This window comes from Pleurodeles waltl, chromosome 9 (genome assembly GCF_031143425.1).
Source record: "Pleurodeles waltl isolate 20211129_DDA chromosome 9, aPleWal1.hap1.20221129, whole genome shotgun sequence".
Classification (NCBI taxonomy): Eukaryota; Metazoa; Chordata; class Amphibia; order Caudata; family Salamandridae; genus Pleurodeles; species Pleurodeles waltl.
Window position 1 is genome coordinate 411,334,435 of NC_090448.1, and position 24,735 is coordinate 411,359,169.

A 24,735-nucleotide genomic window follows, 5' to 3' on the forward strand; every position below is an offset into this window, starting at 1 on the left:
TCCAGAAAATTCAGAATCTGTGGGGCTCCTTTCAGATAGATCTGTTTGCCAGCAGACTGATGTTTCAGGTAGAGAAATCTTACAGCTGAAGACCAGATCCCAAAGCATTGACGGTGGATGCTTTTGTGCAGATGTGGATGAGAGAGAATTGCTATGCTTTTCCCCTCTTCATTCTGATTCAAAAGGTGTTACTGAAAGTTCAGAAAGAATACTGCAGCATTGTTCTGGTGACTCCCCTTTGGAGCTCAGAGATTTGGTTCCCAGGAATAATGGAACTGGCAGTGGAAGTTCCTCGTATGATTTTAGGAACTTCAGGTCTTTTAGAGAGTCAGGAAAGTAAGGAGCACCCTTTGGTGCTAGAAGGAAACCTGAATCTTCTTGTTTGGAAGATTTCAGAAGATCTGAGAGATACTCAGGCCTTTCAGGAGAAGCTAAAGATCTTTTGGAAGAATCATGGGCACCGGGTACCAGTAAAAGATATGCAGGAGTATGGAGTAAATGGTGTAGTTGGTGCTTGGAGAGGAATTTGGATCCTGTGGACCCTCCTTTTAGTAGAAGTAGCAAACGTCTTAGCACAGCTATTTAGAGCAGGCCTCTCTCTCATAGGACCGTGAATTGTTACAGATCTGGTATTTCGGCCGGTCATTCACTAGTAAATGACTATTCTATTGGTAGTGACCCTTTGAAACGCAGAGTAATCAAAGGAATCAGACTTCGGCGTCTACCTAAGGCTAGGTATGATTCACTTTGGAATGTTAATGATGTGTTCAACTTGTTTATCTCCTGGCCTGACAATTCCTACCTGTCTAGGAAACAGATTTTGTTAAAACTGGCAACCTTACTCTGTCTAATATCTTTCAGAAGAGTTTTGGATGTGAAGGCACTTGAGACTTCTAGTAGATTCTATACCCCAGATGGGATCTATTTTGAGATCTTGAATAGGGGTGACTCCCCTTTGGAGCTCAGAGATTTGGTTCCCAGGAATAATGGAACTGGCAGTGGAAGTTCCTCGTATGATTTTAGGAACTTCAGGTCTTTTAGAGAGTCAGGAAAGTAAGGAGCACCCTTTGGTGCTAGAAGAAAACCTGAATCTTCTTGTTTGGAAGATTTCAGAAGATCTGAGAGATACTCAGGCCTTTCAGGAGAAGCTAAAGATCTTTCGGAAGAATCATGGGCACCGGGTACCAGTAAAAGATATGCAGGAGTATGGAGTAAATGGTGTAGTTGGTGCTTGGAGAGGAACTTGGATCCTGTGGACCCTCCTTTTAGTAGAAGTTGCAAACGTCTTAGCACAGCTGTTTAGAGCAGGCCTCTCTTATAGGACCGTGAATTGTTACAGATCTGGTATTTCGGCCGGTCATTCACTAGTAAATGACTACGCTATTGGTAGTGACCCTTTGAAATGCAGAGTAATCAAAGGAATCAGACTTCGGTGTCTACCTAAGGCTAGGTATGATTCACTTTGGAATGTTAATGATGTGTTCAACTTGTTTATCTCCTGGCCTGACAATTCCTACCTGTCTAGGAAACAGATTTTGTTAAAACTGGCAACCTTACTCTGTCTAATATCTTTCAGAAGAGTTTTGGATGTGAAGGCACTTGAGACTTCTAGTAGATTCTATACCCCAGATGGGATCTATTTTGAGATCTTGAAAAGGACAAAAACAATGCCTGAAAACATTTTTTACCCATATTTTAAAGAATGTAAAAAATTGTGTGTTGGAAGTTGTATAAGGGCTTACGAACAGGCAATGTTGGAATTCAGACCAAATGGGGAGAATCAATTGTTAATTTCATATGTTAAACCTCATAGAGAAGTTTACACAGCTACTATTTCATGATGGGTAAGGGCTGTTATGCTTGAAGCAGGAATAGATTTGACTTATTTTTCTTCTAGGGGTGCTATGGCCAGTAAAGTGTTTTGGGCAGGTGGCACGCTTGCTGTTATTATGAAAGCAGCAGATTGGTCAAGCGCTAGCACTTTTGCAACTTTTTATCAAGCCAGTGGAACAGGTGAGTGGTGTAGCATTGGAAAGCTTTAAACATGCATGCATTATGGTAGCCTCACATCCTGTAATGAAATGGCGATTCTCCAATTACCATACAGAGAGAATCTTGATTTTATTAAGGACAACGGAGGCTAACATTATCCCGCCCTCCACTCCCATGTTTTTTTCTCATGACCTTTATCTTTATTTGTTATGCATATGTTGGGTTTAATGCTACACTAATTCTAAAAGTTCTTTCTTTTAAGGAAAATTGAGTAATAGATTCTCTGATGGTATCACTCATATTTTTTTCTTTCAGATAACCTGCTTTAAGAAACGTGCACAGTCAAGACAAAGCAACATCGTCTGTCTCGTCGCAGCTTAAGAGGAAGATGCTTAGCGACAGGGAGTTACATATTGTTAAATGTTATGTTTTGGAATACCGTTTTTGTGATGTATTAATATTCTCTAAAGGGCTCCATGTTGGGGCAGCAATAAAGGTTTATTGCATAATGTTAGCCTCTGTTGTCCTTAATAAAATAAAGATTCTCTCCGTATGTTAATTGGAGAATTGCCATTCTCTACCATAAAATCACCCACAACCGCAAACAAGTCTTCACCGGTAAGTCCACCTTTCATTTCTTTACAGAACAACAAATCCTCAACAATTTTTTTTTCATTAATAAACCTGACATAACAAATAAGATGGGTGTCTTTTTGGTTGTCTGTTGCCTCTTAAGTTACAGATGAGCTGATGGTTAATATCGTCAGCCATATCATTTATCCTCCGGCTAATAGCATTTTTAGGAAGGGCACTTTGAGCAGCTATTTACCCTCATCTTCGCCGAGCATGATGGTTACCATATCAAAAGCAGCAGGCAAAGTCAGCTCTTCTGCAATTGTGTGTGGTTGTTTACACTGTGCAACACAATAGGCCACTTTATAAGAAGACAGGAGGGCATTACTATTAACTTTGGCTTGTTTTGAGAAAGTGGACTTTTGTAGGTTGGCTTCCGTAAGTTTTCTTTGGAAAAATTCCCTTGGCTTTCCAACCACATTTGGGTGAAGACTTTCAAGATTATGCTTTAGTTTACTTGGAAGCAAGGATTCTAAAGACAAAGCTTTTAAACAGATTACACACTGAGGACGCTCCTCATTATTAACCTGTGCACATGAGAAACCATAATCTAGATACCTGTCATCATACTTTCTGTACTTGGTTTTTCGCTTCCCTTCCTCTTTTTTCTGTGAAGAACATGAGACTTCACTTTGTTCAGCCGAACTTGAACTCAGTATAAAAAATCTCTTCATTGTCAATCATAAAGATGCCAATCAGTTCCACTAGTCTTAATTCAGACGTAGAAGAGAAGAAAGGGAGGAAATGAATCAACAAAACAAAACTATATAATAGATGTCCTTCTGTTTGTTAAGTTCCTTGTCTTCTTTTATTTTCCTTAGCTCAGGCTAGTATCTCCAGGCTTCTCCTGGGTTCCATCCACAGTCCCCTCTGAATAATAAGCCTTAAGTTAAGGACAAAGCATCCAGGTAAGTATAAAAAGAGCTAAAGTTATTCTTTTTCTACTCTACTGTTATTTGAGTAGCACATGATGATGGTGACAACTGTGACTTCACTGATATCAAAGACAAAAAGAACATTCCTTTCTTTAATGAAATTGGAGATCAGCACATTTGTTCAAAGGATGAAGGAAGCCAATTTGGAGCTGCTAATGCATACATCAGACAGTCATTTGAAATGGAAAATATCATACTTTCTGGGTCCCATCCAATGAGATATCAACTTTTTTCATCAACATCAACAATTATCATGGATGAAGTTTTGGCTATCTGTCCAATTTTCTGAAATAATCAACCGCTATCTTTTGTGCTTTTTTAATCAAGATGAATGAAAATTGAGGATGGCATGACATTTGCTGCTTAAAATAGTTTTTGTTGTTTTTCTGGCATAATCGTGACAGCAATTAACAGTGTTGCAAGAGCATGTTAATTTTACAAGTTCACATGCCCACAGGACTAAGAATAGAAATACAGAACAATAAAATGGCACAGGGAAACTTTGCTGATTTTCAGCGCTATAGCTGCAACCAACAACAGAAAACATGAGTGACTCTCACTCAGTTCATAATAATTAAAAGCTGGGTAGGAACCACTTCACATACCTGCTCGTACTTCAATGAAGTAATGTTGAGGTACTAATGTGTTCTTTGAATGATGGATCCAGCTTTGGCACCTGCAATTGATACACCACAGATTGCTGGACTGCCTGGAAGACCAGGTTCACTGGGTTCGGCTGGTGTAATGGATCGGCTTTTCCACAGCAGTATGCTTCTTCCCTACGCAGATTTAAAAGCGAAAATACAAATTATTACTGTTTATTTTTTTTTACCAACCTTACTAAAGGCATCCATTTTTTTAAAATTCAGTGTGCCATCCAACTAGTGATCTGTATATGTTTCAAATAGCAAATATAACTTAAAATTTTTTCTTTAATGTATGTTAGAGCTGCACTAATGCAATGTACTGTTATGTGACTATAACTGAAGTGAAAACAACAAGGTGATGGATGAAATGCTTGAAATAATCTCAGCCACTGTCAATCCCTTGGGGCTGCATCCCAATCCAATTTTGTTTTGTCCACCATGCCACCCCAGCATTAAATTGAAGTAAGCACCGTCATACAAAGAGCTGTTGCTTGTGAAGAAGGGAGGATAGGGATCTCTTGGCTGGGGCACTAACTCATTCCTTTCCCAAGCTCAATAGGAGCTGTTTCCTACCCCAGCCAGTCCACAGGGGGTTCCTTTTTCTGGATCTTAAAGGTTCCAAGACAGAGCCTTGTCCTGCCATTTGATAAAGTTTGTTTTGACCAATGACTTTGTGTTTCACCACTGCGCATATTAGTTGCTCAATGTTCACCAGTAGCACATGGTATGTTTTGTTCAGTTGAGCCGCCTATTGGCTTTGACATGGCATTAGCCATTACTTTCTGTATTCAGTTTAGCCGCCTATGGGCTTTGACATTGCATTAGTCATTACATTCTGTATTGTGCCTATTGGCTTTGACATGGCATTAGCCATTACTTTCTGTATTCAGTTGAGCCGCCTATGGGCTTTGACATTGCATTAGCCATTACATTCTGTATTCTGCCTATTGGCTTTGACATGCTGTATCCAGTCTAGCCGCCTATTGGCTTTGACATTGCATGCCTATTGACTTTGACATGATGTATTCAATTTAGCTGCCTATTGACTTTGACATGCTATTAGATATTCTGCCTATGGGCTTTGACATGATATTATATATTGCATTTTGTATTCAGCTTAACTGCCTATTGGCTTTGACATCATATTCAGCTCCGCTGCCTATTGGCTTTGACATGATATTATACATTGCATTTTGTATTCAGCTCAGCTGCCTATTGGCTTTGACATGATATTATACATTGCATTTTATATTCAGCTCAGCTGCCTATGGGCTTTGACATGATATAAGACATTGCATTTTGTATTCAGCTTAGATGCCTATTGGCTTTGACATGACACTAGACATTGCATTTGATATTTAGGTTAGCTGCCTATTGCCTTTAACATGACATTGCATTTGATATTTAGGTTAGCTGCCCATTGCCTTTAACGTGGAGTTAGACATTGCAGTTGAGAATCCAAGCTGCATTTTTCCAAGCTGTGTTTTTGCACCAGATGAACCAAGATGTTTTGCTCTCACAGTAGACTAGACCTGATAAGAGAGAGTACATGGGTATTGTTTTTCCTTCGCTTGAGCTTGGGAACGGGAGTAGTCTTGGAGACCTGGCCAGTCTCCAAAAGGCTTGCTCAGTTTCCCAGGTCTGAGAGGAGGGGGCACACCTTTGTAACAAATGTAACAGGCTGCAGAGGGTCAGATTCGAATCTGCCGGACCTCGTGCTGGAACTTGGCGCCAGCTGCCAGCATCCCGTGTGGGTAGATGACACTCTTTCTCGCGGCTGACAGGGGTCATCAGCTTGCAGACCTTAGAAAGATGTAGCTGTAAATAGTTCCTACACGGTGAAGTATTTGTTTTGCTTTGCATTCAATATCTTATAAATATAACCTGCTGTGTATATTGCAAACTGATATATTTTGTTTGATTAACGCGGACTTGAAAGCTACTAATTCGTCATTCATTCATAAACATTGTGGTTGGGGAAGAATAAAATAACAATAAAAGTCTTCTTTGACCTCAGAAGTGCATTTCTGTTGTGTTATGTTAGTGCTTAGAAACTAAATAAGAGGAAAGCACTACAATTGGTACCTGGAGTCGTGGGGTCGGTCATTAAGAGGTGATTAAGAAGGGGTTTGACGAGTTAGTAGATTTCTAAGTGCACACTTTAAAAGTGTAATTGTTTTTTGTTGTTTGGAGAATTACAGAAATTGTTTTCTGTTTGGAGAATCACAGTAGCACGGCAGACCATGTCTGAGAATACATGTGTTGATGAACTGCCTGATGGTGCTAAGAAAAACTGTGAATTGTTTTCTGTTTGGGGAATTACAGAAAAAAATGCATGTGTAGCTAAAATGCCTGATGTTGTTTTGAGAAATAATTCCCGTTGTATATATGTAGAAAACGTGTGTTTTGGAAGTAATGATGACAGAAAGGTCTGGATACCTTTATCTGCTTACAGAGAAATGCAGGAGAAATGTAGGAAGTTGGAACATGAAAATAGGAATTTACGTGAGCAAATTAGCCAGGATACGATAATTCAAAATAATGCTGAAAGTTATAAAAATGAAGAATCTTTCTTGTCCCATTCCAGTAATGAGGGGGTTAAGACAGCTCCGAGCTGCACTGAGTTTCCGTGTGAGCCAGGGTTTTTGGCAGCCAAAATGCATTCCTTAACTGATAACACGGACGAGAGAGCTCAGAATGTGATTTACGAGTTACCGTTGCAAAATGCACAAGTAAAACGAAGGATTTTAGAGCAAGACACCCCGAGTTTCATTAGCTTGTTTGATTTTTGGAAAAAGAATAGCCCTCATTTGAGAGAAATCCTAACACTTTTGTATATGGTCACTGTGAAAAATTATATGCAGCTGCGCGCTTGTGATTTGGCAAATGAAATAATGCAGACTTCAGGTTTCTGCGCAGTGCAAGAAGGAAAAACTTATGTACATGTAATTCAAGAACAAGGGAAGAAAATACTGCCCCTAGCTAGAATCATACAATGGATCTGGTACTTGCAAGACAGGGCTAGAGTACCACAGATAAAAGAATTACCAATGAAGTTGAATGCACCATTTGAATTCGTGTCCACTGAAGATAAAAAGCATGTTTGTTTTACTAATGATTCATTGACTGAAATGTTGTTTTCTGGCACCGTAGAAGGAACAGCGTTGTATAATGTGTGTCAGATTTTAAAGCAAGAGCTACATGAGATGTGTCATTTTTATGCTGATTTTTGGTTCTTTGATAATGTTTTAGCACCTAACTGGTTCAATTACCTTGCAGATGTTAATGAGAAAAATGCAGAGAGAGAAGTGTTCACCCAGAATTCTGCCTTAGTGGGGATGGCTAAGTGGATGCCCCAGAAATGTCAACAACTGAGAGAAAAAGCCACTTACAGGTGGGCAGAGATGAGAGAGATGCACATTCCCCTAGATTTGATAAAAACTGTGCAGCACGCACAAAAGCAATCTGTCATGCAAGCAGTCACAGAGCAGTTGGGGAGAGGAAAGTTACCAGAACAGAAATGGCAAATTGATCAGGTTTTAGGGAGAGTGATTGCTGCAAATTACCAAGGAAAAATCGAAATTATGCTGATACCTAGAAAAGAATCTGATTTATTCATACAAATTGGAGACAGAATGGCCCAAATTGGCGAAAATGCAGTGAGTGGAGGTTTGGTAAAGAAGGAGTCTGCCCCAGCCCTTCTGACAGTGCAAGAAAAGGGGAGCTGTGGCGCAGCAGATAAAAACCTCAGTGCTGATGTGTGGGCTGAAGCCCCAAGTGATCCTCCAGAACCTGCAGAAAATATAACAAAGGGCCTCAAAAACGTCCTGCTGATTATAAAACAGGGAAAGAAAGAGGAAGGGTGCAGTTTAAATGAAAAATGTTATTTGCAAGAAAAGTCATACTTGTTTCTTTTGCAGATCCTACCACGTTTCGCCACTGTCCCTGAGTGCGCTGTGTGGTCCCCCTTCCGGTGTGTGCGTGTGGGGTCGGGGAAGGGACCGAATCCCCAGCCTGAACCTGGCTGAGTAAAGTGCCAGCACCATGGATCCATTTTGCGCAAACTGCGCCTTCAGTTCAAGTTCAACTTGTTTGCTGTGTTTTTTTTTTTTTCCCTCTCGTATGGAACTCTGACTTTTGCTTACCTTCCAGAAAACCTTTCAGGTGGACCGTGCACCTTTACATGAGCAGAACTCATGCCACATCAAATTGCTAACACTGTTGAATTAGAGACTCATTCAGAGAAAAAAAAAAAAAAAAAAAATAATTGCCCAGTCTTTTCTATGTAGATGTATCTGATGTGAAAGGTTATGAGATCAATGTGTTAATTCACTTCTATTGCTTTACAGGGATTGCTTTGATCATTGAAATTTGATTTGCTGATAATGTTTTTTTTTTGTGCTGATGTTTTTTGTTTTTGGTTTGACACAAGAGATATGTGAAACAAAAATTCATTGGTCAAAGGGCGGAATGTCCTGCCATTTGATAAAGTTTGTTTTGACCAATGACTTTGTGTTTCACCACTGCGCATATTAGTTGCTCAATGTTCACCAGTAGCACATGGTATGTTTTGTTCAGTTGAGCCGCCTATTGGCTTTGACATGGCATTAGCCATTACTTTCTGTATTCAGTTTAGCCGCCTATGGGCTTTGACATTGCATTAGTCATTACATTCTGTATTGTGCCTATTGGCTTTGACATGGCATTAGCCATTACTTTCTGTATTCAGTTGAGCCGCCTATGGGCTTTGACATTGCATTAGCCATTACATTCTGTATTCTGCCTATTGGCTTTGACATGCTGTATCCAGTCTAGCCGCCTATTGGCTTTGACATTGCATGCCTATTGACTTTGACATGATGTATTCAATTTAGCTGCCTATTGACTTTGACATGCTATTAGATATTCTGCCTATGGGCTTTGACATGATATTATATATTGCATTTTGTATTCAGCTTAACTGCCTATTGGCTTTGACATGATATTATACATTGCATTTTATATTCAGCTCAGCTGCCTATGGGCTTTGACATGATATAAGACATTGCATTTTGTATTCAGCTTAGATGCCTATTGGCTTTGACATGACACTAGACATTGCATTTGATATTTAGGTTAGCTGCCTATTGCCTTTAACATGACATTGCATTTGATATTTAGGTTAGCTGCCCATTGCCTTTAACGTGGAGTTAGACATTGCAGTTGAGAATCCAAGCTGTATTTTTCCAAGCTGTGTTTTTGCACCAGATGAACCAAGATGTTTTGCTCTCACAGTAGACTAGACCTGATAAGAGAGAGTACATGGGTATTGTTTTTCCTTCGCTTGAGCTTGGGAATGGGAGTAGTCTTGGAGACCTGGCCAGTCTCCAAAAGGCTTGCTCAGTTTCCCAGGTCTGAGAGGAGGGGGCACACCTTTGTAACAAATGTAACAGGCTGCAGAGGGTCAGATTCGAATCTGCCGGACCTCGTGCTGGAGCTTGGCGCCAGCTGCCAGCATCCCGTGTGGGTAGATGACACTCTTTCTCGCGGCTGACAGGGGTCATCAGCTTGCAGACCTTAGAAAGATGTAGCTGTAAATAGTTCCTACACGGTGAAGTATTTGTTTTGCTTTGCATTCAATATCTTATAAATATAACCTGCTGTGTATATTGCAAACTGATATATTTTGTTTGATTAACGCGGACTTGAAAGCTACTAATTCGTCATTCATTCATAAACATTGTGGTTGGGGAAGAATAAAATAACAATAAAAGTCTTCTTTGACCTCAGAAGTGCATTTCTGTTGTGTTATGTTAGTGCTTAGAAACTAAATAAGAGGAAAGCACTACAAGCCTACAAATAATAAATCAAAGTCCTCCGGAAACATGGGAGTGCTGTGTAGCACCTTCTGCACCTCTAGTTCTTCTTGCCTAGTGGCACTGACTCTACCCTGCCACCAAGGACCTTGACGGTCCCAATCAGGGTTGCACTTGTGTGGTTCACTTATGGCCCCTTTCATCTTTGTGATGGTACTGAGGAGGTGTGCCTGCTAAGATACTGGGAAACGCATTTAGGAATGATGCTGAATGTGCTCATTACCTCTGTGTCCCAGTCCTCACAAGGTTTACTCACTGGTTGAGTTCTGCTTCCAGCACAAAACACTGCAAGCTTAAACCAAAGTAAATGCTGTGAATATGTTCTTGAATCTATGAAATATGAATAAGTAATTGCATTCATAGGGCTTACTGCCCTGGTGGCCTACACATGCACTGTAAACAACAATAGCAGTTCAGACAGAAACCACTTCCTGCCCTTTAATTTGCCTGCTGCCATACCATGCAAGCTGGGGGTATGTTTGTCAGATGTGGCTGCTTTTACAACTCTAAGAATATCAGTAGATTGGGGCGATTATCATTGATTATAAGTAGCTGTTATAAACACTGGAGACCCCTGGACTCTAAACTCACCAACCAAAACAAACTGTGCCATTGCAGCCCTGCCTTTCAGGTCCCAAAATCATCAGTCATTATTTGGTAAATGACTTCGAAGAGCTGGTTTGTGTACTGTTGCCAGTGTCATCACCGCTTGCCCCCAAGACAGTTGCCCTGCCTCTTGGGTGTGGACATTTCTCTATGTACCATACCATCTGGCCGTCTCTTCACTACCTGCTCTTAAGCCTCAAGCAGTCTCTCTGTCCCTCTGCTGTAGTTGTCACTCAGTTCTTCCTCTGGCTGTCTCGTCTTGTGGCAGTGCCCACACAAGAGTTCCTTCTCTTCTTCTGGTTTGTCACAGTTCGCTGCTGCTGTAGGGTCTCTGACAGCTCCCTCTGACTGACAGCGTCTTCCCTGGCTGTCCCACTCTCTTTGCACCCGTTCGCCCTCTCCCCCTGTGATCACCTGCAGCTCTCCCCACCCTTCTCCCCTCTCCCCGGTGATCACCTGCAATGCAGGCTGCAGCTCTCCCCGGCTGGTTTCTTGGCCAGATGTGCTCTTTCCTGATTGTTGTGCCTTCCTTCCCTCCCTTCCTACACTCACTCACATCTCACCCTCTCTACACCTTCCACACCACTTTAGGAGGGTTTACTAAGCACTCCTAGCCCCTTACAGCTGGAACCCTGCTTTCTGTGTTACCTGTTCATGGTGTTCTGTACATCCGCCGTCTGTGTGATCCCCGCTGTGCACACTGTGCCCTCCCAGACTATAGTTCCTGTGGATCCACAAGCCCTCTGTTCAAACCACTGGGCTGCCTAATCATAATGTGTGTATTATGAATGGAGAAGTCCTGCCGCTAAGCATATGTTCAAATACTCAGAGTTATGCCCTGGACTCTGATGATGTACTGTACATGTATATAAGACTAGCTATCCAACTCTTATCTCCCATGTGTATACTATGCATGCAGCATACCTGCCCTATGATGCCCAGGACATCCCCCAAAGCTACTGTGCATACATGCACCCTCTTGTGCAAGTCACCTGGTCTTCCCCGTACTTCCTGCAGCATACATGGACTCTGCCATGCGTGCTAACAAATAGCTTCCGGTTGGAGCAGCCATCCTCCCCGCTGCTAATTGGACCTCATGAGAAGCTTCTCAAGGCAAGGAAGATGTGCCCCAACGTCAAGGTTTAATGAAGAGACGAAGGCTTCAGTGAGAGCCACGTAAGTCTCGGCGCAGCCAAGTGCAGTCATTCATTTTAAGTACCAGATGACCTCGAAGTGGCAAAATATTGTGATGAGGTTGTGGGGAGCGAAAGATGAATGTCAGGTCACAGGGAGAAATATATTAACGAGCATAACATGGATGTTGTGTATGTTTCCTCCTTCCTGCTAGATCACAGCACCTCCAATTCAACCTCTCATTCTTAAACGTTCAAAAAATATAGCCACCTCTCCCCTCTGTTTCACACATGCTGTCCTCCATGCACATATTTTCTTCTCTGTTTACAACGTCATTACTTTGCCTTGACCACACACACCTCACCTCTGGAACACACATTCTGCCCTCAATCTGGACACTTTCTCCTCTCTTTAACACTACTTAACAGTACTTGATCATTCACCAGTGCTTAATGTGTGCTTGTTGTTTCCGGTGCAGAGCACCAGCACTTATTCCTGCGGGCCGGCATTTATTTTTCTGCCTCAAGCATTTACTGCGAGCAAAAGACACATATGGGAAAGACTGAGGAAGAGAAAAACTAAGAAGCGTCACAATGGGAGAAAACAGAAAGCTTCAAGAGTGAGCTGAAGGAGCAGAGAGTGGCTTTAAAATCATTGAAGAGGCCCGAGATGACTTTCAGGATCACACTGCCTCAGTATTCTGTTTTCCCACATTTAATTGCAGCAGCCACGTGTTTAAGAGGAGGGCTTTGGGCACCGGCACGTTTTTATTTACAAATTAAGCACTGTCGTTCACACTCCCACTCTGCAGTTTCTTGAGAATTCAGGAGGCACCGCAGCTTTATATTATTTCAAAGCCTTCAGCTTTTGATAACTGTGCTTTCCAAGTTCCACTCAGTCTGTACCTCCCATAGCCGTTTTTCTGGCCTCCCATAAAAAATTGCCTTATTCTGGCAGTAAGACTCAGTAAGTAAGCTGATTTGGGCATGCAAGCGAGGGAGGACTGTGGGCCTATAATTTATTTTGGACAATTTAAATAGCAATTGTTTAACACAAATGGGGGGAAAAAGAAAGGTGTGTTTTATTATGAGAAAAGGGCGGAAGGCTAATCTTTCACAAAGCAAAAACGCTGCAATTTTCCCCTGGACTTGTCATCAGCAAGGAACAATGTAATAATAATTCTAATCATGTATTCTAATTAAACAAACTCAACTTGTGCGTGCTTTGGTGCTGAATCAGGCTGTTAGCAGTTTTCTCCTGTCCAGCAACTACACAGGGGCTTCTTTCGGAGTGCTCGCCCCAGGGAAATATCCATCTGTTTACATTACAGAACATTAGTTTTTAGTAGGACCATATTGGTGCTGGTTAGGTCGATTTCCTGCGCATTCCTGTCATCGTAATCTCCGGTCCTGTCAATGGAAGGGCCATTGCTGGTGATGTGTGTCATTGGGGTATAATAATAATTACCTGATTTTCCTAAATTGGACAAGGAACTTCTAGCAACACGTCAGACGTGCACACTTTAATGAGGATGGCCTGCCTAATGATTGCATGGGGAGAAATAACACTCCAGTGCTGTCTCCTGAATTGCCGCACGCCTGGCCCCGCCTAAGCGGAGGCTCTTCTTTTTCATGAACATAATCACGCTGGGTGAAACCATGCTCTAGAGGCAAGACGCTGACAGGTGGGGCTAATGTAACTCCCCCACATGAAATGCCTAAATGAGTTACTCGGCCGCAAAATACATTTTACCTCGCCATAAGGTCATTCATAAACTGTGCACATAAATCTTTTTCAAATTGTTCCCATCATGTTCCCAAAAAGCGTGCGGCGCCCCTGGTAACTTCTAATGGCGCACCGGGGTGCCACGGCACACAGTTTGGGAACCACTGATCCTGGGAGGCACTCACTTTGCCCACAGGTGACTCCCGGGCCTTGCCATGTTATCGTGTAGGAGTCTGAGGTTCATCCTGGTCGAGCGACCCGGGATGAAACCATTTTGGTCCTGGTGTACTAACTCTAAAATCACCATTTTTTATCTATTTGCCAATACCTTTGCCAGTATTTTTATGCCTCCATTGATCAGTGATATGGGCCTATAGGAGTCACATCTGTCAAGCAGTTTCCCTACCTTTGGGATTAATATCACTGTTGCTGTGCGCATATCCTCTGACAATTTACCTGTTCCACATGCTTCCATCAGGGACTTATCAAGTGGGGCAGTCACTTGTGTTTGTAGTCTTTTGAATAGTTCAAATGGGAGTCTGTTCGTTCCGGGAGCTTTACCTGTTTGCATCTGACCCAATGCCTGTGCAATCTCCTCTCCGGTAATGTCTTCTCTTAACCCCTTGGGTGCCTTGGACGTAAGGGTTATGTCCCGGGCAGCACCGCTCGGTGCCCAGGACGTAACGGTTATGTCCTGCACCCGGCCCTCAGGGGAAGCGCTAGCGTTCCCCCCTAGGGCCTCCCATCCCCCTCCCATGGGCAGAGATGGAAGGGGAATCGCTCCCTATTTTAATTAGGCCGATCTGCCCCCATGGGAGCAGAAACCAATAGGCACCAATTTATTTATTTTTTTTACATCTGGGGAGCGACCCTGTAGGCAAGGATTGCTCCCCTGGCAAGCAATTTTATTTTAGGCCATTTCTGCCCACCTTGGGGGCAGAAAACACTAGACAGCAGGGATTTTATTTTGTGCCAATTTCAGGCAAGGAGAGCAATCCCTTAGGCAAGGGTCGCTCCCCTGGGGGCCGAATTTATTTTAGGCCATTTCGGCCCCCTTGGGGGCAGATCGGCCTATTTATATTATGCTGATCTGCCCAGAGTGGGGGCAGAAACCACTTAGGCACCAGGGATTGGTGTGTGTATGTGTGTGTGTTTCGTTTGGGGGGCAGCCCCTTGTGCAAAAATTGCTCCCCATGGGGGCACATTACTGTTGGCCATTTATGTCCCCCTTGGGGACAGATTGGCCTATTTTTGGAAGGCCCATCTGCACCCAAAAAGGGGCAGAAAACCCACCGGACACCAGGGAAAAATGTTTTCAAAGAAATAAATGGGGACAAAGTTGTTCTGCCCACCTGCCCCAATCCCTGGGGGAGGCAGAAAGCCTACTAGATGCCAGGGAATAAAAAAAAAAATAGTGGGGTGGTGGCTGCCAACCGGTATGGGCACGGTTATCCCCCCACCCCAACTGAAGGGAGTAACAGTCATTCAGCTCTCCCCACGTACACCAAAAGATATTGGGGGTCATTTTGACCTCTGCGGTCTTTGTCAAGACCGCCGAGGGACCGCCGTGCTGAAGACCCCCAGTGGTGGCGGTTTTCCACTCGGCGTATTATGACTGTTGGCAGCTCTCTGTCCTTTTTCGGATGTTGAACTGCCAACAGCCATACTGGCGGTCGGCGGGGAAGTGGAGGTTGCTCCACCTCCACCGCCACGTGAACAGAACACCGCACTCCCGAATCACGTCCTGTGATTCAGCGTGGCGGTGTTCTGTTGACGGTGTGGTGTCAGCGGAGCAGCCCCCATGGATCCCGTCACCTCCCGGAGGATTGACAGACCAGGTAAGTCGATCGTCCGTTAGGGGAGGGGGTCGGGGGGTGCTGTGTGTTGTGTGCGTGCATGGGGGTGTGTGTATGTAGAGGGGGTGTGTGAGTGCGTGTATGCTTGCGGGTGTGTTATGTGTTTTGGAATGAGTGCGTCTATGTCTGTAGGTATGTCTGTATGGATGTGTGCGTGTATGTCTGAATGTGGGTGTGCGTGTCTGACTGTGTGTGTGGATGTTGGCATGTATGTTGGTGTGTGTGCGTGTATGTGTGTTGGTGGTGCCTGCGTGCGTGTTGTGTGTGAATGAGTGATGTGATGTTGGGGTCGGGGTGGGGAGGGGGGTCCTGCCATCTTTGGGGGGTGGCAGGGGTGGTGGGGGGTGTAGGGGAGGGAGTTGGGGTGGGGGTGGGGGGTTGGGGAGACCCCTTTTAGTGCCAGGGAAGGAATTCCCTGGCACTGATAGTGCTTACCGCCATGGATTTCATGGCGGTTCCAAACCGCATGAAATCCATGGCGGTCAGCCGGGTCCAAATACTGCCGGTGGTATAGTGATGACCGCTGGGCTGGAGACCCAGGTCTCCAGCCCAGCGGTCGTCTCTGCCCTGGCGGGCGGAACGGAGAAGCGGCGGATGACCATTGCAGTAACCGCCATGGTCATAATTGCAAAAATTAGACCGCCAGCCCGTTGGCGGTCTTACCGCCTCTGCTCCGCCGTCCGCCAGGGTCGTAATGACCCCTATTATCCCAATGGCAAGCAAAAGGACATTTGATTATTTTGGATTTTGGTTTTACGTTTGGGCCATGAGAGCTTGGCTAACTTTCAAAATTGTCCCACTTGGAATGGTGAGGGCTGCACTTTTTGGACTTTGGACTCTGCCATGTAGAAAAATCTACGAGACCTAGACACATCTGAAAACTAAACATCTGGGTGGGTCCAGGGTGGTCTGCTTCACATGCACCTGCACCATTTTCTTACCCACAATGCCCTGCAAACCTCCAACTTTGCTTGAAACCACACATTTTTCCCACATTTTTGTGATGGAACCTTCCAGAATCTGCAGGAATCCACAAAATTCCTACCACCCAGCATTCTCGCATCTATACCGATAAAACTTCTGCCCCACTTGTCAGCCTAAAAACTTTTTTTTTTCAAACTGCCCTTCTGGGCCCACTTTGGTTCCCCTTCTATTTCAACATGTTTTTGTCTCTTCCCTGTCACAGGCACTTGGCCCACCTGCACAAGTGAGGTATCATTTTTATCGGGAGACTGAGGGGAATGTTGGGTGGTAGGACATTGTGCCGGCGCAGTAAGCCCACACAGAAATGTGAGAAAAAGTGCTTTTTTAGATAAATTTGAGGTTTGCTGAGGATTCTGGGTAAGAAAACTCAAGGAGATCCACGCAAGTCACACATCCCTAAACTCTCTTGGGTGTCTAGTTTTCAGAAATGTCTGGGTTTGCGAGGTTTCCCTAGGTTTCCCAGGACCAAAAACACAGGTGCCCCCCCTGCAAAAACAGGTAGTTTTGTATTTGATCATTTTGATGTGTCCATGTAGTGTTTGGGCGCATTTCCTGTTGTGGGAACTAGGGCTACCCACACAAGTGAGGTACTATTTTAATTGGGAGACCTGGGGAATGCTGGGTGGAAGGAAGTTTGTTGCTGGCTCCCCTCAGATTCCAGAACTTTGCAACACCGAAATGTGAGGAAAAAGTGTTTTTTGCCAAATTTTGAGGTTTGCTAAGGATTCTGGGTAACAGAACCTGGTGAGAGCGCCACAAGTTACCCCATCCTGGGTTCCCCTAGGTGTCTAGTTTTTGAAAGTACACAGGTTTGTTAGGTTTTCCTAGGTGCTGGCTGAGCTAGAGACCAAAATCCACAGCTAGGCACTTTCTAAAAAAACACATCAATTGTCAATGTAAATATTTGATGTGTCCATGTTGCATTTTGGGACGTTTCCTGTCGCGGGCACTAGGTCTACCAGCACAAGTGAGATACCATATTTATCGGGAGACTTGGGGGAATGCTCGGTGGAAGAAAATTTGTGGCTCCCCTCAGATTCCAGAACTTCCTATCACCAAAATGTGTGGAAAAGGTGTTTTTCTTTGTTAAATGTTGAGGTTTGCAAAGGATTCTGGGTAACAGAAACTGGTGAGAGCCCCACAAGTCACCCGATTCTGAATTTCCCTAGGTGTCTAGTTTACAAAAATGTATAAGTTTGCAATGGTTTCCCTAGGTGCCAGCTGAGTGAGAGGCCAAAATCCACAGCTAGGCACTTTGCAAAATACAGGTCAGTTTTCTTTGGGAAAATGTGATGTGTCCACGTTGTGTTTTGGGGCATTTCCTGTCGCGGGCACTAGGCCTACCCACACAAGTGAGGCACTATTGTTATCAGGAGACTTGGGGAAATGCTGGGTGGAAGGAAATTTGTAGCTCCTCTCAGATTCCAGAATTTTCTATCACCAAAATGTGAGGAAAAAGTATTTTTTTGTCAAATTGGGAGGTTTGCAAAGGATTCTGGGTAACAGAACCTAGTGAAAGGCCCACAAGTCACCCCATCCTGGATTCCCCTAGGTGTCTAGTTTTCAAAAATTCACAGTTTTGGTAGGTTTCCCTAGGTGTCAGCTGAGCTAGAGGCCAAAATCCACAGCTAGGCACTTTCCAAAAAACACGTCACATTTCAATGTAAAAATGTGATGTGTCCATGTTGTGTTTCCTGTCGCGGGCATTAGGTCTACCCGCGCAATTGAGGTACCATTTTTATCAGGAGACTTGGGGGAACGCAGAATAGAACAACAGGTGTTATTGCCCCTTGTCTTTCTCTACATTTTTTCCTTCCAAATTTAAGGCAGTGTGTAAAAAAGACGTCTATTTGAGAAATGCCCTGTAATTCACATGCTAGTATGGGGACCCCAGACTTCAGAGATGTGCAAATAACCACTGCTTCTCAACACCTTACCTTGTGCCCATTTTGGAAAATTTTATATTTTTCACTCTTTATATTTCACCAAACAAATTGCTGTATGCCTGGTATACAATGAAAACCCTGCAAGGTGCAGCTCATTTATTGGCTCTGGGTACCTAGGGTTCTTGATGAACCTACAAGCCCTACATATTCCCACAACCAGAAGAGTTCAGCAGACATAACAGTATATTGCTTAAAAAAATCTGCCATAGCTGGAAAAAGTTATAGAAGAAAACGTGGACAGAAATGTCTCTTTTTTCACCTCAATTTCAATATTTTTTTTATTTTAGCTGTTACTTTCTGTAGCAAAACCTTGTAGGATCTACACAAATTACCCCTTGCTGAATTCAGAATTTTGTCTACTTTTCAGAAATGTTTAGCTGTCTGGGATCCAGCATTGCTTTCATACCCATTTCTGGCAATAACTGGAAGGAGGCTGAAAGCACCAAAAATAGTAAAAATGGGTATGTCCCAGTAAAATTAAAAAATTGTGTTGAAAAATGTGGTTTTCTGATTCAAGTCTGCCTGTTCCTGAAAGCTGGGAAGATGGTGATTGTATCACATCAAACCCTTTGTTGATGCTATTTTCAGTGAAAAAACAACATGATTTCTTCTTCAGCATTTTTTTTTTTGTTCTTTTAAAAAAAAAAGTTTAGCTGTGTTTTGGCTAATTTCTTGGTCTCCGCCAGGGGAACCCACAACCTCTGGGTACCTCTAGAATCCCTAGGATGCTGGAAAAAAGGATGCAAATTTGGAGTGGGTAGCTTAGGTGGACAAAAAGTTATGAGGGCCTAGGTGCAAACTGCCCCAAATAGCCAAAGAAAGGCCTGGCACCTGAGGGGGAAAAGACATGGCAGCGAAGAGGTTAAAACTACTTTTTGGTATTCGGTCAGTCTCTTTTTTGGGCAGTCATCAATAAAAGCTCGAATTTCTATTTCAAGGGTTGTTATGTGAGAGTCATAAAAGCATTCAAAATATGTGGCATATTCTTCAGCTATATCTCCACTTGAGCATACCGGATTCCCTAATGTCTGCCTAAGTTCTTTGTCATTTTGTCCCTTTCCTTTCTTCCCAACCACACCAGTAGCTTTCTGTTTTATTCCCTCCTTCATATATTTTTTTTGCTTTGCTATGTAGGAGGTTTTTGCCTCATTTTTTGCTAACGCTTGGTATTCAGGTCTTTTCAAGTCAGCTGCACTCATACTGTTGGGGTCCCCCTTCTTAACATATGTCTCATCTAGGTGTATTACTTAATCTTCTAATTTATGTAGGGCTGCTCTCCTTTCCTTTCTATTGTGTATCTCCTTAGAGGTGATTGTACCCCTTATTGTTGCTTTATATGCGCCCCATAATATCATTGCGCTTTGCACTGTGTTTTTATTTTCAACAAAGTATAACTCTGAGGCCATATTCAAGTGTTTGACCTCTTGTATGTTAGCACGGTGCAATGTTTCCATTCTCCAAGGTTGTTTGGGCCTCTGAGTTTGGAGGTCAAGTGATGTCCACAGTGGGGAGTGGTCGCTTAGTGCTCTAGCCAAATATTCTGCCTCGCTTAACCTGCTGAGTGTTCCCCCTTATGGTGAAAAAATAATCTACTTGTGAGTGCATTGAGTGTGCCCCTGAGTAGAAGGAGTAACATGTTTCCTCTGGGTGTAGGCTTCTCCATATGTCGCACAAGTCTAGTGCTTGTGTAAACCTTTCTGATCTTCTTCTAGTCCCGCTCCCTTCTAAAAAGGAACTTTTTCTATCTCTACTGGTATCCATTACTAGGTTGAAATCTCCACCCATCACTACCATGGCACTTGGGGCCTCTAATAGTACTTCGCCCAACTTTCTAAGCAATACATTTTGAAGACCTGGTGGAGCATACACATTTACTAACAGTAGATCCTTTCCTTCCAACTCCCCCAATATAGCCATGTATGTTCCCTGCCTGTCTGTCCAGGTTAGTTTTTTGTGAAATGGTAGTGACATCTTGATCAAGATTGCCACTCCTCTCGACCCCGTGGTGAATTGTGCCCAGCTGCCCAGTCTGTATCTCCCCCTGCCCATGCATTGATGCTGTTGATCTATCAGGTGGAGTCTCCTGTAGGAAAAGTATAGCAGTTTTTTGTCTGTTGAATGCTCTTTGAACGAGGCTCTGTACCACCCTGTTGCCCAGCCCGTGTAACATTCCATGTTATTATTGATATTGTTTGCAAATGTGTCATGGTGGATGTATCCTGTGCGTGTTTGTGCATGCGCAGCCTCCTCTGTATTTTATTGTGGATCCTTGCTTCGCTTCTTTGTGACTCTTGGTAAACTGACCCCCTTATAACTTATCCCCCTCCCTACCTTACAGTATGGTGATTCCTGAACTAACCACCCCCCAAACTTACGGTATATGTTTTCCCAAACTTAAGCCGTAACAAACGTTTTGTGCTTTTATCACCTCGGCGTGGTGACCATCCTTTGGCGTCTTGCCTGTGAGCAGTAACCCTCAGCTCACACATTCCATATCAATTGTGTGTGTGTTCCAGCATCTCCGCCTGTGGGAGACCAGGGCCCGAGGCTTGTTCTGTCCCTTTCCATCCAGCCCCCTTCTCCTTTCACCTAAGTGTTCTGATGTTGTGGGTGTCACTTCTGGTAGGTGTTCCTCTTCTGTTGTAGGACCTATTTCTGTGCAATCAGAGTTGCTTTCGTTGCCCTCAACCGGTAGTGCTCTCCATTTGTTGTCTGTTTGGGTGTTCATGTGCTGCTTCAATTCTTTAACGGTCTGTTTCTCTGTCTTTTTTATCTGTTCTTTAGTTGGTGTTGCAGCACTTTTTCTCCCTTTTTTTTCTGGCATCCGGCTGTTGCGTATTTCCACCCTTCCCCCGTGTTGTTCTCTGGGTTGAGCTCGTCCCTGGTCTTCTAACCATGTCCAAGCATCCTGTGCATTTTGTAGAAAATATGTTTTCTCTTATAGTTCCACACTTAGATTTGCTGGGTAAATAAGTGAATATTTTACTCCTTGTTTTAATTGATTTTTTTTTTGATTTGAACATACGCTCCTCTTTGGCGTTGTACTAGGCTTGTGTAATCCGGATATATGCGGATTTCAGCATTTTCAACGAACCAGGGGCCTTGTTTTCTCCCCATCTGAAGGATGACGTCGCTGTCTCTGAAGTTCATCAGTCTTACTATTATTGGTCTGGGGGAGCTCCTGGTTTCATAGCATGGGTTGGGATTATATGAGCTCTTCCTACTGAGAAGAATTTGGATAGCTTGCCTTTTTGTAGTACATTGTTCATTAGCCAGTCTTCCACAAATAACTCAGTATTATGCCCTTCTGCGTTTTCCGTCACCCCAATTAGTCTCACATTACAGTGTTTTGACCGCCCCTCTGCATCTTCCAGTCTGTTTGTCACCTGTTGCAGCCCTATCTCCAGTTCCCTGCAATGCTTTATAATATCTGCTACTTGGGGTATGGTCGTTTCTATCTGCTCCTCCATTTCTTTAACACGATCTGTTAATTTTCAGTGGTCAACCCGTAGCAGTCCTACTTCGGTCACCACCGCTGCTATCTGGATCTTCAAGGATTGTTTTGTGTCTTGTAGGATAGTCGCTGTGTGGGTTTCCATTGAATCTGGTTCCTTCTGCCTTATCAGCCCCGTCCCCCATGTGATGCCTTTTCCTGCGATGCGAGGTCTCACCATTTCGTTGGTTGTCTTAGCGCTGGCTATTAGTGTTGGCAACTTTGCACCAATTCTTGGGTGGGGCAGGGGGCTTGTACATCTGTGTATTCACCCTAATGCTGCTCAAGTCTTCCTGCTATGTCACCTTCGGTTCTCCAATGGCCTTCTTTCCTTTACCCCCCTGCTTGTATCAGGCCTTCAACCAAATTTCTGTCGTTTTCCGTCTCATTTATGGTTCCACAGCTACCACAGCTATGGTCGCTGCTCAGTATTGGGGGTTGAGACCTTAGGGATGCTTCCGGATTTCCAGCGTCCTGCGGTTTAGGTTACAGTGATTATTCAGCGTTCTAATTTTGTGCGGGCCCCCGTGGCTCTGCTAATGCTGCATGGGCGGGGACCGTTCGATTCCCTGTATCTGGCCCCTGGGGTGCTCCTGTCTCAGCAATCTCCCCAGGTCCCCGGGAGTCTCTCCCTCCCACCACGAGCCAGGAGTGTGTAGAGGGGGTAGAGGGGAGCACGCCCTGGTTGAGGAGGTCAAGTTCCACCTCCTTTGCTGCTTTCTTGCACACTGGGCGCGTCTTCTCTGCCCTCCCCCCACCTCTTATGCCAATCCGCTCTGCACCACAACTCTTCTCCCTTCGGTTGCTGCAGTATCTTCCCCGGTCGCGGGGGAACGCAACTCGGTTGTGGGGGTCAAGCTTCCCCCACTTCACGGCTTTCTTGCACTCTGGGCGCCTCTTCTCCGCCCTCCCTTCACCTCTTATGCCGATACGCACTGCGCCGCGACTCTTCTCACTTCGGGTTCTGCAGTATCTTCCAGAGTCGTAGCTCTAACCTCCAGTTGCCTTTCTGTCACAGATTGTGACCAGCTCCGGCTCTGTCTCCCCTTCGTCAGCTCTGTCTGCCTTCTCCTTCATTTCAGCCGCCATTATGGTTTTGCCATGCCAATTGTCTTGGGCTTTCTTCTTCCTTTTCCCCCGCTCTCTGCCCTTCTCACCAGCACCACAGCGCCTCTGTTTTGGCAGCGTATCTTCAGGAGACCAGAGCTGTGTGCCTTGGGGGGGGGGGGCCCGCGTTTACAGGATTAATGAGCCTCAGGCCTCTGTATCCCCAAGGAGCTCTCAAAGCTGCGTCATGCACGGCCAAGCCACGCCCCCTATTCCATGTCTTAGTTTGGCCCAAGTCCAACTAGGGGGATGCCATGTCCTAAAGTGAGGATTAATTCCATACACTGCTGAGGCACTACCACTCTCCTGGTTGTACCATGTTTGAGGTCTCTGGCCTCACTGTATAGGAGTCCTTCCTCCCAGTAGACCCTGTGGGAGCCACTGACATCTCCCTTCTCCTGTGCAGCTGCTTGCTGCCTCAAGCCTTCAAAAGTGGGACAGGTTCTCTGTCCCTAGCACAGCTGGTTCATAGAGGGTCCCCTGGGCCCATGACCTCTACCTGGTAAGGATAAAGTTCCATGGCCTCAGTTCTCTCAGAGGATGTTAAGGCTTCTTCCTAAGAACAGTCTTGTGATTTTTGCTGTACAGAAGCTGGTCCCCCAATCTTCTTGCCCTTTCTCTTGGAAGGTTGGGCCATTATTCCAGGCAATAACACTTTTTTGTCACCCTGTGCTTTTCTATGTGCTCTAGTTTTCACACATGCCATCTCAAGGATTTCCAGCATGGCTGCATGGGTTTTGAGTTCTGAGGACTTTAAGTCATTCCCTAGCAGACAATCAATTGGGATTGCAGGAGAAAACACTACCTGTTTCCGGCCAGTAACCCCTCCCCATTCTAAGGTCACCGTAGCCATGGGATGTACCTTAGTCACATTGTCAGAATTTGTGACTGATAGGTTTGTCCAGCCAATACTGTCCTGGGGAAGCCAGTTTTTCTGTTACCATGGTGAAACTGGCACGTGTATCCCTCTGGGCCTCTACCTTAGTCCCATTAATCAAGGGATGCTGTCTGTATTTGTTCATATTAGGGGGCCAGACAGCAAGAGTGGCAACATCTACCCCACCTTCAGAAACTAAAGTAGCTTTAGTGTGGACCCTGAATTGCTCTGGGCAAACTTTTGATCCTACTTGGAGACTGGCTATACCAGTGCTAGCTGGTGCAGTACTAGGGGGATTCCTTTTGAGACAGGCCAAGTCTCCAGTTTGGTGTCCACGCTGTTTACGGTTGAAAAACCAGGCCTTTTTTAGATCAAAATGTTTACCATTATACCCATGGGAAGATTGTGAAGAGGCTCGGGCTCACCCTACTGCTCAGGTGTTTGGGGGGCCTTTAGAAGACTCTTTACTTTCATCTTTAGGTGTCTCACCACCCTTCCCCTGGGGGGTGGGGGCTTTTGTAACCCCTTTCTTTTGGTCACCCCCAGTGGAAGTCTTCGTCACCCTAGTCTTGACCCAATGGTCGGCCTTCTTTCCAGATTCCTGGAGAGATACTGGACCTAGGTCTACCAGATATTGATGCAACTTGTCATTTAAGCAGTTACTTAAAAGATATTCTTTCACAAATAAATTATAACGTTCATCATAGTCATGCACTGTACTTCCAGTTATCCAACCGTCTAGTGTTTTCACTGAGTAGTCTACAAAATCAGCCCAGGACTGGCTTGAGGTTTTGTGAGGCCCCCTGAACCTAATTCTATACCCCTATCCCTATACTTACAGTGAACAGTTCTCAAAGGAGAGCTCCCCAGTAAGACTTTTCAATCTTCTGGGTCCACAAGCCCTCTCAAAGGCTGTGAACCACTTGGTGATGTCATCACCTTCCT

The 24,735-nt window shown here is 44.4% G+C and overlaps 1 long non-coding RNA gene across 1 annotated transcript in view; it reads left to right on the forward strand.

Moving 5' to 3' along the window:
- The window catches only part of LOC138258636 (uncharacterized), a 51,124-nt gene extending 48,737 nt beyond the window's left edge, over positions 1-2,387 (forward strand). The window contains exon 3 of the long non-coding RNA XR_011198470.1: positions 2,308-2,387. This is a non-coding gene — a long non-coding RNA (uncharacterized lncRNA). The remainder of the gene's footprint in view (positions 1-2,307) is intronic.
- The last annotated feature ends 22,348 nt before the right edge of the window (positions 2,388-24,735 follow it).